The 11,118-nt window shown below is 47.6% G+C and overlaps 1 long non-coding RNA gene across 1 annotated transcript; it reads left to right on the plus strand.

Moving 5' to 3' along the window:
* Positions 1-1,544: 1,544 nt before the first annotated feature.
* Positions 1,545-6,658, plus strand: LOC111816357. Its single transcript, XR_002820771.1, has 3 exons — positions 1,545-1,634; positions 2,293-2,447; positions 6,150-6,658. It is a non-coding gene; the product is annotated as an uncharacterized LOC111816357 (long non-coding RNA).
* Positions 6,659-11,118: the final 4,460 nt, after the last annotated feature.

Genomic DNA, 11,118 nt, shown 5'->3' on the forward strand with positions numbered 1-11,118 from the left:
TGCCATTTCCTTTTGCAAACTCCAATAGTAATTCACTTACCTGGTGACTTACTTATGCCAAGTCCCAACATTCAGGACTCTGCCCAGCTAGAACTCCAGGTCCTCTCTTATTATTTTATACCCCCCTTCACTGGCTTCATTTCTGAGCCTTGCTGGACAAATTGGAGTTTCCTAGCTCCTCCTGTGTTACACTGGGCAGCACCATGTCTGGTCCCCTCTTTTTTTGTGGTGTTACGTTGGTCCATGTGATACATGCTTCCCTATCAGGCTTTTTTCTTAATTTAATGATTGTCCAGGTGTCAGTGACTATTTGCCTCTGTTCATCATTTGCCTCTGTTTGCCTCTGTTCATATGGCCTTGTGATTCTGCAGAAGCACAGAGAGGTCTGGATTTTAATGCCACCTCTGGTATGTGGGGAGAAGTTTTACTTCAACAGATTCTTCTATAGCATTGGGTTTCTTATTATAAAATGAGAACAGCATGCAGGCTTGTTATACGAAATCCACCAGCAAACTTGTGTAGGAGCCCAGTGCTTGCTATATAGTAAGAGAAATCCCTGCAGAGTAGCCCAGGATCATGTGCCCATGAGGACTCTTATGAGACACACACTGCCCCTGCCTTGACCTGGACGGCTTCAGTCCTGGTGTCTCTGCCACTTGGAGAACTGCCCTTTTCCTGAGGCTCCTTGAAGCTCATTGTGACCCTCAGAACCCACTGAGACAGCAACAGATTTATCCCAGTTTCTTGAGTTGGCTCTAGGCTCTGTGGGCTTCTCGCCAGGATTTGGAGTCTTCTCCCCATGAACATGCTCAATGGTGAGCATTGGGGAGGGGGCAGGCAGGTGGCAGGGTAGGGCGATGGCCATTTGGTCACTCACTGGCAGATGGTGTGTGCCCAAGAGTGATCCAGAGGAGCTGTCTGAGGTCCCTTCCAGCTCCAGCCTCTGCTCCTCATCTTAGGGTGACAAGCCCAGAAGTAGGGGTACAGCACTCTGCTCCTCTGTCACCTCCCACAGCCTGGCTGGTGGGACATTTGCTTCTCTCAGGACTCTGCAGGAAGGACTTCTGTCCCTCTGGCCTAGGAGAGATGAGTGACTGTCTCTCTAATGGCTGTGACCCTCTCAGGTCTACTCTGCATAATCAGAATAAATTGGAGGTGAAAATATTTGCCTGCACAATTCTGATCAAAAATGCCCCTTGCTTTGATCTTTCAGGCAGAGCACGGTCTTCTTTCTTCCCTGACTCCTGGCAACTCTGACCCTGAGCCGTGGTTCAGCCAGGATGGCCCATAGTTCTTGGGCTCATTACGGCTTTTGCTCAGCTGCATGGTCCCAACAGGGCGCTGGGCTTTGTCTCAGCTGCAGTAATGGAAATAGTTATTGGCAAGTGTGGGGTTTGGCTTGGGGAATGGACTTCAGTGCTGCCAAACTGCTACCGGCTCCTGTCTGCGCATTTGGGATCTGGGTTGAACAGCCCTGCAGAGGGACAGCTGGGGCCAGGGACACAGAGGGCAGGGGCAGGCACCTGAGCAGCAGCACCCTGTGGGAGAGGTCATGGAGAACCAAGCAAACCTTCTTCTTGCCATGCAAAGAGTGTTAACTTGGGACTTTGGCCATTGGGCTCTGGGTCAGTGAGGTGGGTAAGGATTTTAGCTGATTTTGCTCTTGGTGGGAAGCCACCATCCTTCCTGCCCTTTGGCTTGGGCTACATACGAAATCCTTCAACAGTGTAACTGCAAAATGTGGGATGTGGGATGTGGGCATGTGCTGGATAACTTTTCCTGCTTCTGTGATAGAGTGGTGGAAGAGCACTGAGGACCAGCACACTGAGTTTTGTTTGGAGGGTTAGTTTTCAGACAACCTCGCTAGTTGTTGCAAGTGACTGAGGAAGACATTTCTTTTCTTTCCTTTCCTTTCCTTTTCCCTTCTTTCTCCCCTCCCTTTTCTTCTCTCTCCCTCTCCTTCCCACCACCTTCCTTTTATCCTACCAGGAATCTCTTCCATTGAACTGCATGGCCCTGCCATGCACAGGGCTGCTGATCACCAGAACCCCCTCTCCCACCCTTACTCCAGCTACCAGAATGGGGGTGGTCACCCGGGCAGATGTGCTTTCTATGTGAGGCCACCTTCCTTCCTGCCCTTTGGCTGGGGCTATCTAGCTGTACTTATCCAGTCCCCAGGAACGGTGATGGTTACAACACGGGTGCAGGCCTGATCCAGGCCAGTGATCCAGCCCACAGCTTCTGGTACTTTCTGGGCTCATGGTTTACACTGTGTTGCTTTCCTACCCACAGCCCCCTTAGCCCTCCAGATGGAGTATGCAGCAGGAGGAATCTGTACTTTGGGAAAAGTGAAGTCCCGCGTGGAGATGTATCACTGAGGCTAGCTTTCTTCAAGAATTCCCCAATAACGTGACAAGCTTTCTGGAGTCAATATCACTTGAAAACAAGTGAGTTTTGACTTAGATGAAGATTATACCTGCTGTTCTGGGGCACTCTGAGAAGGCAAATGAGGCTGGGTGTGGTGGTGCATGCCTGCAATTCCAGCACTTGGTAGGCTGAAAAACAGGATCACTATGTACAAGTCCGATTTGTGTAGTGAGACCCTGTATTAAACACATAAAAAAAATTAGTAGGGGTTGGCGAGATGGCTCAGTAGAATAAGCACTTCCCTGGCAAGTGCAAGGGCCTGAGTTCAATTCCTGGTTCTTCCAAAAGAAAAAAAAAATCGTACACCCAGACCTAGAGTTACAGTCCAGTCTGCCACTCACTGACTGGCTGAAGGAGCCAGGAGGACTAGCTGAGCTTCTTTGGACCTGTTTCTTGGTCCTTGAACAGCACACTGATGAAGCTAGAATGAGGCAAGATATAATCAGGGCTCGGCTCAGCGATGCCACACAGTTGGTTTTCAGGAAGCACTTGTTGAGCTCATGAAGTAAAACTTTTTGAGTGAATTTAAGGGATGCTTTCATCCCGAGCTTTATAGTTGCTTTTCAGGGTAGGTCAGGGAGTGTGGCTGGAAGTATTAAGTCCAGGACTTTTGGAGGCAGCAGCTGCCACAGAACAAATAAATGTACAAAGCTCCTTAGGTCATCCATGTAATTAATTATTTTATAGTATTTTATGGAGTGGAATATAAAAGAAATCGTATGACTTTTTAAGATAAAATACCAGAGTTTACAGAAGTCCTAGTGCATAAGTGGCACTGGGTTGTCCCCACCAACTGGATTCTGTGGTTCAGGTTCTTAGGCTCAGAGAGGAGCTGGGGTTCCTGGGAGCTGGACATGGTGACTGCAGGCTGGCTTGGCCACTGAGGGCCCAGAAGTCACTTAGCCCGTCTCCTTTGTTCTTTTTATCCCCAGATGAATTTATCTGTCCTTGAAATTTTCTCAACATCTACCAGTTCTAATGTCCTATCTTTGTCAAGTGAATTTGAGCAGTTTTTGTCAGTAGAAGTATTCAAAAGGAGACTGAATGGAGTAATTTATTAGTTATAGGGTTTAATTAGATTAATTTTGGATCTAAATCTATGATCCTACTCTGAGATTTAGCCACGTACAATGCAATAATTTATAATTGGAACATTTTCCAGAAGTACATAATGTCTAGATTTTAGATTAGTAATTGAATGTTAGTATTTGGTATAGTAATAGAATTAACATTCCCTCATCATTTATTTTACTTATAAATCTTATAGCACTATCATAAGTGCATACATCATAATACCATGTCATTAACACCATAGCATATAATAGTCTACTTAATAAAACATTAATTTTAACACCAATTATATGAATATTTAAGAATGTATTTAAGCCAAAAGAAAGTGGGTGGGTATAAGACAGAGTGTGGCATCCCTCTGGGGATTATGGGGATAGGACAAGGGTTTTAGTAAACACGGAAGGCAAACATGACACTTTGCCTGGCAGAGCTGGGGACAGTTATGCTGCCAAATACCTATGAGTTCCCCTGTACTTTCCAGCTGCTCCAGAGGTTGGGCCAGGCCATGTGGCTGTGAGCAAAAGTAACACTATCACCAGGTTCTGGAGCTTTGTACACTCTAGGTCCTTCTGGCCTGGACAAAGAATTGGATGACGCACAAGAAAGGCAGCAAGATTTTACATCTATTAAAGGTAGAAAAATAAGTATGCTGTGCCTAGTGAAAGTGCCTGGAGAGAGCTCACAGGGGGCGCAAGACCAAGGGCGGCTGCCTCTCTTATCCTCATTCTTCAGGCTGCTGTCAGATTGAGGCCCTCCTATCAAAAGCTTGCTTGATTTCAAGCTGTAAAAATTGGAGATAGCGCTCTCTGATTGGCTCCAGGTGCAGGGCTTGGGAGCTGTGTTCTTTCACTATATCCTGGATCTCTGTGAGTGGCAGGTCACGTCCACTTGTTCAGCCAGTTTTTTTTTCTTTTTTTTTTAATTTTTAAGAATTTATTTGGTTGTTGTATGGTCTTACTACTCAGCTCAGACTCATAGTGATCCTCCTGCTTTCAGCTTCCCCAGTGCTGAGATTACAGGCTTGTACCACTATGCCTGGACTCTGGCTGGCTCAGCCAGAACAGCTGGTGTGGCATGTGGTCCCAGGATTGAACCATGGTCCCTGCACTTGCCTAAGCTTGCCTAAGCAGGCACTTTAGTACACTGAGCTATCTCACCGGCCCCTGTTCAGCCAGTTTGACACTCCCTAATATCCTGCTTCAACCTGAATGGATCTCTTCCAAGTGAGGCAGGAGAAGCTGCTGAGAGACTGCCTGTCTTCTTTCATTCTGCCACAGAGGCAGTAAAAGTTGAGTTTTCAGACATTGGAACCGTAAGACAGAATCCATGAAGGCTTCTGATCCTTTGCACAGCACAGTGGGCTCTGATCCTGGGCACCTTTCTGGCTCCCCTCTGTGGCTGTTGGTCTGGCCACCTCTATGTCACAGCCCTCACCATGGGAGCAGGCAACTGGGGAGGCTGGTCCTTCCACAGACCTTCTCTGGGAGTGCCCTCTAGCCTCACTCACAGACTTTGAAGTGTGGTTGAGAGATATTGGTTGGATGTCTCACCTCAGGAGAAGAGGTCTGTGACGACACCAGGAGCTTCGTCTCCATCAGTGGCCCCCAGTGGCTGCTACTCACCTCCCAGTGAGCAGCTACTGAGTCTGGAACTGGAAGGGTTTCTGCACAGCAGTTTGGGGACAGCGAACAAGGGTGAATTCCTTTGCTGTCCATAACAATGACAATGACAGCAAGCCTGGTGATGCTGGCTGAGTTTTCAGGCCCTTAGCTCAGTGTTCAGGGCTTTCAGCCATGGCCTTCCCTCCACTTGACTCTATCAGGTGGATACTCCACTGTCCCGAAATGTAGTTGAAGTAGTTGAGGCAGAAAGAGCCCCCTAGTGGTAGCGCTGATACTTCTACTCCCAGAGGTCCCCTGAGTGCTGGGCCCACACCTGGGACTGGTGGGGAGAACGGATGGCATCGGGCTGCAGTGTGGGCTGCAGCTGATGGGGCCCCAGCCTTCTCGAGGACCAAGCACCGGAACTGCTTGGGACGAGCGGGTAGCACAGGAGCTTCGCCTCTGCAAGTCATTTCAAGGGTACGAGATGGATACAAAAGGCATCCAAGATGATTTTTCCATTATAAAAATTGTCTTTGGTGACTTGGCAAAAAGTTTAGTCCAGCCTCAAACCTATGTTTTCTTTCCTTCTAATTAATTTTATTTTCTGCCCAAGAAATTGGCCATGTCTCTTTAACTAGCATGGACTCCCCAAGCGAGGTGCTCCGACAGGGAACGCTGGAATCAACTTCCCAGCCTGGACTATGCTGCTGCACTAGCTGGGCCTCATAGGCTCGAAGCTTTTCATTTGCTTAGATAGAGAGGCTTGAGCTCCATACTGTACCAAATCAATGCAAATCTGCTTACTTAAAGCTGGTTCAATTATAAAAGAATTTCATTAACCAGTAATAAAAGGGCTGGCTTAACATAATTACTACAGGACCCTGAGCTCATCAGGAGGGATTCCCTTTCTATAATGATCTGAACATTTATATTAAGGCATTTTCCGAGGGAAACAAAGAGCAACCTGGAGAAAGATGCTGGAAACAACACTCTTCACGGAGTTCAGTGTGGGAACAACCATTAAGTAGATTTCTTTTCCCCAAACAGCAAGGACCTCGGGGAGGAAATGTACCTCTGAAAGTTCATGCGCGGACGTGCACCGTCTCGTCCCCCTGGACACGCGCTCACTGCCTTATCTGAATCCACACAGAATCGTAACCCCACGAAGGTGGAGACCTCCGCGGCATGGAATGCAATCACTTGATTTTACAGAAGAGCAAACTGACATCCAGAGACCATAAATAGCAACCTCAGGTCAGCCATCTGCTTGGAGGGAGGGGCTCCCCGCTCCTTTGCTCCACATGGGGGTTCCCTGTGCCCCCTCCCAGCAGGTGGCCAGTGACTGTGTAGGAAGCTGCTCCCTGGGAAGGGCTTTCTGTATCCTTTCAAGCTGCTGCAGCAGGAGGGACCTGGAGGATATTAGGATGGACAGCACGCACCAGATACAAAAGAACAAATGCTGTGCTAGCTCGCCTGCAAGGTGTGCTGGAGAAATCATGGGCACTGAAATTAAAAAAAAAAAAAAAGTTACAGCGGAAGGCACATTTCTATGAGTACTGCAGAATCCAGTACCCCTAGAATACTCATCTTCCCTTTGAACAGTTATCTCACTGTTCTTTCTGCTTTCAGAAGTGTCTCTGGAAGTTCTCTTTTAGGAACATCTTTAGCCGTCACTGTGGTTGTCTTGTGTTCTGGATCCATGTGAAACCTTTGATGTTCGTGGTCATTCTGAGTTTAGGGAAAAGCTAGAAGTGCCGTGTTGGCCAGTTCTAGTGCCTAAGGTGGACGAAGGCACCGAGTAATGTGTTTATTTGATAGAAATTACTGTAAATGCTTGATTAATGAAGGCTGGCCAAAATTATGGTGCATGTTTAAATAAAAAATTTTATTACAGTAAAATCCCATTAATCTCTTTCAAAGTACTCTCCTTCACTTTGAACACACCTATTCTATCATTCTTAGCAATGTGTCTTCTACTCTAATAAGTTTCATTTTTCAAATTTAAGCACTCGCCATGTCTTTGAATCACCCCTCATATCCCCTGTAGGAGATGAGCGAGTTCTGGAGGTCTGCTGTCCTTTCTGTCTCTGGTCAATGACACTGTGTAGCACACTCATAAATCTGCCAGGATGGTGGATGTCATGCTAGAAGTTCCTACTTCAGTGAAATACATTTCCAAACACTTCATGAAAGGCCATTTCCAAATATTTTCATATGGAGAAGTGGGTTATCTCTTTCAGTAACTTGGAAAAAGGATTAGTCTAGCACTTACCAAGGTTTTTGTTAGCTCTTAGTTAATGATTTTCTGCCCAGGAAATTGACTGTGACCCTTTACAGAGCTTAATTCTCAAAGCAAGTTGTTCCCTGAGGGACCAGCCAGAAGGGGACTTCTGCATTCACCAAGATTTCCCTGTGCCACTCCCTGGTAACTCTGTCTTCCCCTGGAAGGGGGTTGATTGCGTTGTCTGAGACTTGAGTCCCTTCTGGGCAGCCTGACCCTAATGGGGCTGGTGAGCCTTTCCGGCTAGCTCTGTGGCTCCTGCTCCTCCATCGCACTGCCAGGCCTAATGCTGCCTGGTGGCCCAGCTGCTCTGCTTCCTGCCCCTCCTCCAATGCTGACCATGGAACTTGCTGGGTGATACAACCCAGCCACCTGCATGTCTACAGAGAGCTATGGGAACTGAAGAAAGGGCCTTGGCTCAGCACCCAGCTCTAACCCAGCTCTTACTGCAGAGCTCTGCCTTGGGGAGGTGAAGACCCCAGGCAGATCCTCGCAGAGCCCATCTTCTGCTCTCTGCCTGATGGAAACTTGAGGGGGAGAGGAGAGCTGCAGAGTGCGCTCAGATACTCTGGGGCTTCTGATCATGCTCTCAGTCCACAGTACCTTCTCCAAAATGCTGGGGGCTGGAACTGTCAAGGAGCTGGGAACTGTTCCATGGCCCCTGGGCTGGCCAGTGGTCTATGTATCTACCTGGGGTTGAGATCTCTGTGGCCTGAAGAAGGGAGGTGCACTGACACCTGGACAAAGGTGTACAGATCTGCACCTTCCAAATAGCTTCACTCAATGCTGAAGGCTAAGCCACAGATGGGCTACTGGGGACTTGGGCTGGGCAGCCTACCAGGCCAGTGGTACCTACTAATGTCACACTTTCCAAGTAGGAGTAGGGAGGTCATGATCTTGGCTTTGGGGGCATGAGAGGGTTCAAATCCTCCCTGCATTCCTCATCATTGTCACTAGCAATGTTTCTTGTCCCTTCCTTGGGGCTGTTGATGGCCTCCAGCACTGTCAGTCCCTGACTGTCACCTCTGTTTGGGGGTTTCTTCTCATGCCTCTTCAACACACCCCTAGGTGGAGTTGCCTTTCCTGTCAGGGCCCTGGTGGCATGATGAAAAGCAGTTGATTTAAAGTGAGCTTTACCTGAAACCCAGTCACTTATTTGTATCAGGCGGAATCCTGCTTTTAAAAAGATTAAAAACAAATGCTCAAAGGACAGATTGGGTCCTACTAAATCATCTAGAAGTTTTAGTGGCTTGGACTTTACCACTCCTGAAGGAAGGAAGTGAAGGGACAGACAGACACACATGAAGAACACATTTTTCTTGACTTCTTCTGGACAGTTCTGGCCATGTCTTGTTCTGCTTTGGCACAGGTTTCTTGCCTTTTTCAGGTGCACATGAATTTTCCCTGGGGCCATCGAAAGCCCTGGAAGGCACGGCCTCGGCCTCGGTGCTGAGTGAACCCACTGGACTGGTCTTGCCATGCTGGCGGGATTGCGACATGCGGGGGTGGGGTGCTGGGCCCAGGTCAGCCTTGATGGAGAGCAGATGTGGGGGCGGTGAGCGCTGTCTGTCCTCAGCTCCTCCACCCCTCTGTTGTGTCTGCCTCAGCTCCCTGCGGCCTGGGCCAGCAACACTGTTTTTAGTTCACATTTCACCTTTCTGTCTGCAAGCAGCTGCTCTCAGCTTAGGAAAACACAGCCAGGCTGTGGTCTCAAGTGCTGACCCCTCACCTCTTGGAGCCTGGGTGTCTTTGGTAGAGGGAACAGCCACATGGGGCCAGGCAGGGCTCCTCAGGAGCCTCTGAGGAAGCCTCTTGGAGCTTGTGAGAGCTTCCACGGTGCTCCTGGAAGTTGTTGGCCAAGAGGTCCAGGATGCTGTCCTGACCACACAGGAGACCAGAAGGAAAAGCAGCTGCTGGAGTGGCCAAGGATCTCCTGGGATTTGAACAGGAGGCAGGTTCGGGGTTCCCCTATCCCCAGGGCAGGGTCTGTCAGACTCTGAAAAGTGAAGCTTTCCATAGCATCTTCATTCTTGATGTTGTCAACATTTTCATGTTTATTAGAGAAAAATTGGAAGCATGGAAATGGAAAAGGAAGAAAATGAACTCGTTTCACATGCTATCGCCTCCTAGACATCATTGCTGTTAGCATGTGGAAGGGTTTGCTGCCAGTTCTTCTGAGGTACATCTGTTCTTATACAGTCATAATCAGATGGCAGATGCAACATTACAGACGGAGGTACAGGTGAAAACCTACTGTGCAGCCTACAAGTAAGAGATTTTAGATCTCTTACCACTTATGGATAATCACTGCTCATCTACTGGCATAGGTCTTGACAGCTTTTTTTACTGTGTATTTTTGAACATAATCGAGATCATATTGCCTGTTTGAGTTTTAAGCACATTCCATGAGGGAAACTCAGATTCTAGAAGCAGAACAACACGAAGAGAGTATCTGCCTCTGATATTTATCAATTAGGCCAATGATTTGGTTAATTAAGTGCACAATTTTGAAAGATTCAAAATCACTCCAGTCCATGGGCAACGAGCACGGGTCCTCTGTGTGCTACACAAAGAAGCTTGGAAGTGTGTCCACGAACGTTTTCCTAACAATGTCCCAATTGGGAGGAACACTTTGGCACGGTGAGCACACATGGTCATCACATGCAAGAAGTTTTCCTCTAAACAAAGTGAAGACACGGAGTAAGACACATTTCCTGTTCCTGGAGGGAAGTGAGAAGAGACGGGGCGGAGTCTCTGCTGGTTTGCGGAGCTCTCCACAGCACACAGATGAGCAAGGATGGCACAAGTAGTTCAAGTTGTTAATCTGATCACTCTCAATAATTTTGCTCACCGAGGTTGCATTGATGCTCTGGAAACTGGGGTGTTCATTGGGGTGCTTTTCCATATAAAAGATGCTTGATTGTCTTTGGTCTCTTTCCTTTCCTCTTCTTGTGCAGCACCAGGGATGGACCCCGGGCCTCCTGCATGCTGGCCACACTCTGCCACTATGCTATGGCCCTAACCCCTCTGCCACTATGCTATGGCCCTAACCCCTGCGCATCACCTTCTCCTTCGTTGGAGTTTTGTAGGAAAATCTTGATTTTCATTTTCAGCATCCCTCAGCTTCTGGAGGTCAGTCTAGTTTTTTTGTCCCTTGCCTATAACCTAGCTGTAAGGAAAACTTTTAAAATTTATTATTGAGATGAAAATATTTTCCCCAGAATACTTAGGTGAGGACTGATTCTCATCGATTTGAGTTGAGCATGTGGCCGTTCTGACATTCTGAGCAGCCTAGCTTCCTCTTTCCCCAGGGAGGGTCTTCAACAGGAATATCCTTAGTGACAATACTGGAATCTCTTCTGCTTCAGAGATGCCTATGGAGCTGATGTCATCCGTTTCCCTCCTTAGTTCTCACCCCTGTCTTTCACTGTTGTCTTTTTACCCTGCTTCTCTGCATTCTGGGGAGCTTCACAAGTTCTCCTTATGCCTTCTTGGGCCTGGATCTGCAGCCTTGATTCCACTCTCTGCTGCCTACAATAAAGACTTAATTGTGTCTTTCTATTTTTGGTTTTTATTCTTTTCTCTATGATCTTTCTCAACTTCTTTTCAAGTTCTCAACTTGTTCGTTTTAAATTTCAGCCTAGACTAATAGGCATCAATGAGAAGGAAGGAGTCAATACAAATGATATAGAAAGAATATGGGCAGAAGTAATAGCAGAAAACTTCCCAAATATG

This window comes from Octodon degus, unplaced genomic scaffold (genome assembly GCF_000260255.1).
Source record: "Octodon degus isolate 3935 unplaced genomic scaffold, OctDeg1.0 scaffold00031, whole genome shotgun sequence".
NCBI lineage: Eukaryota > Metazoa > Chordata > Mammalia > Rodentia > Octodontidae > Octodon > Octodon degus.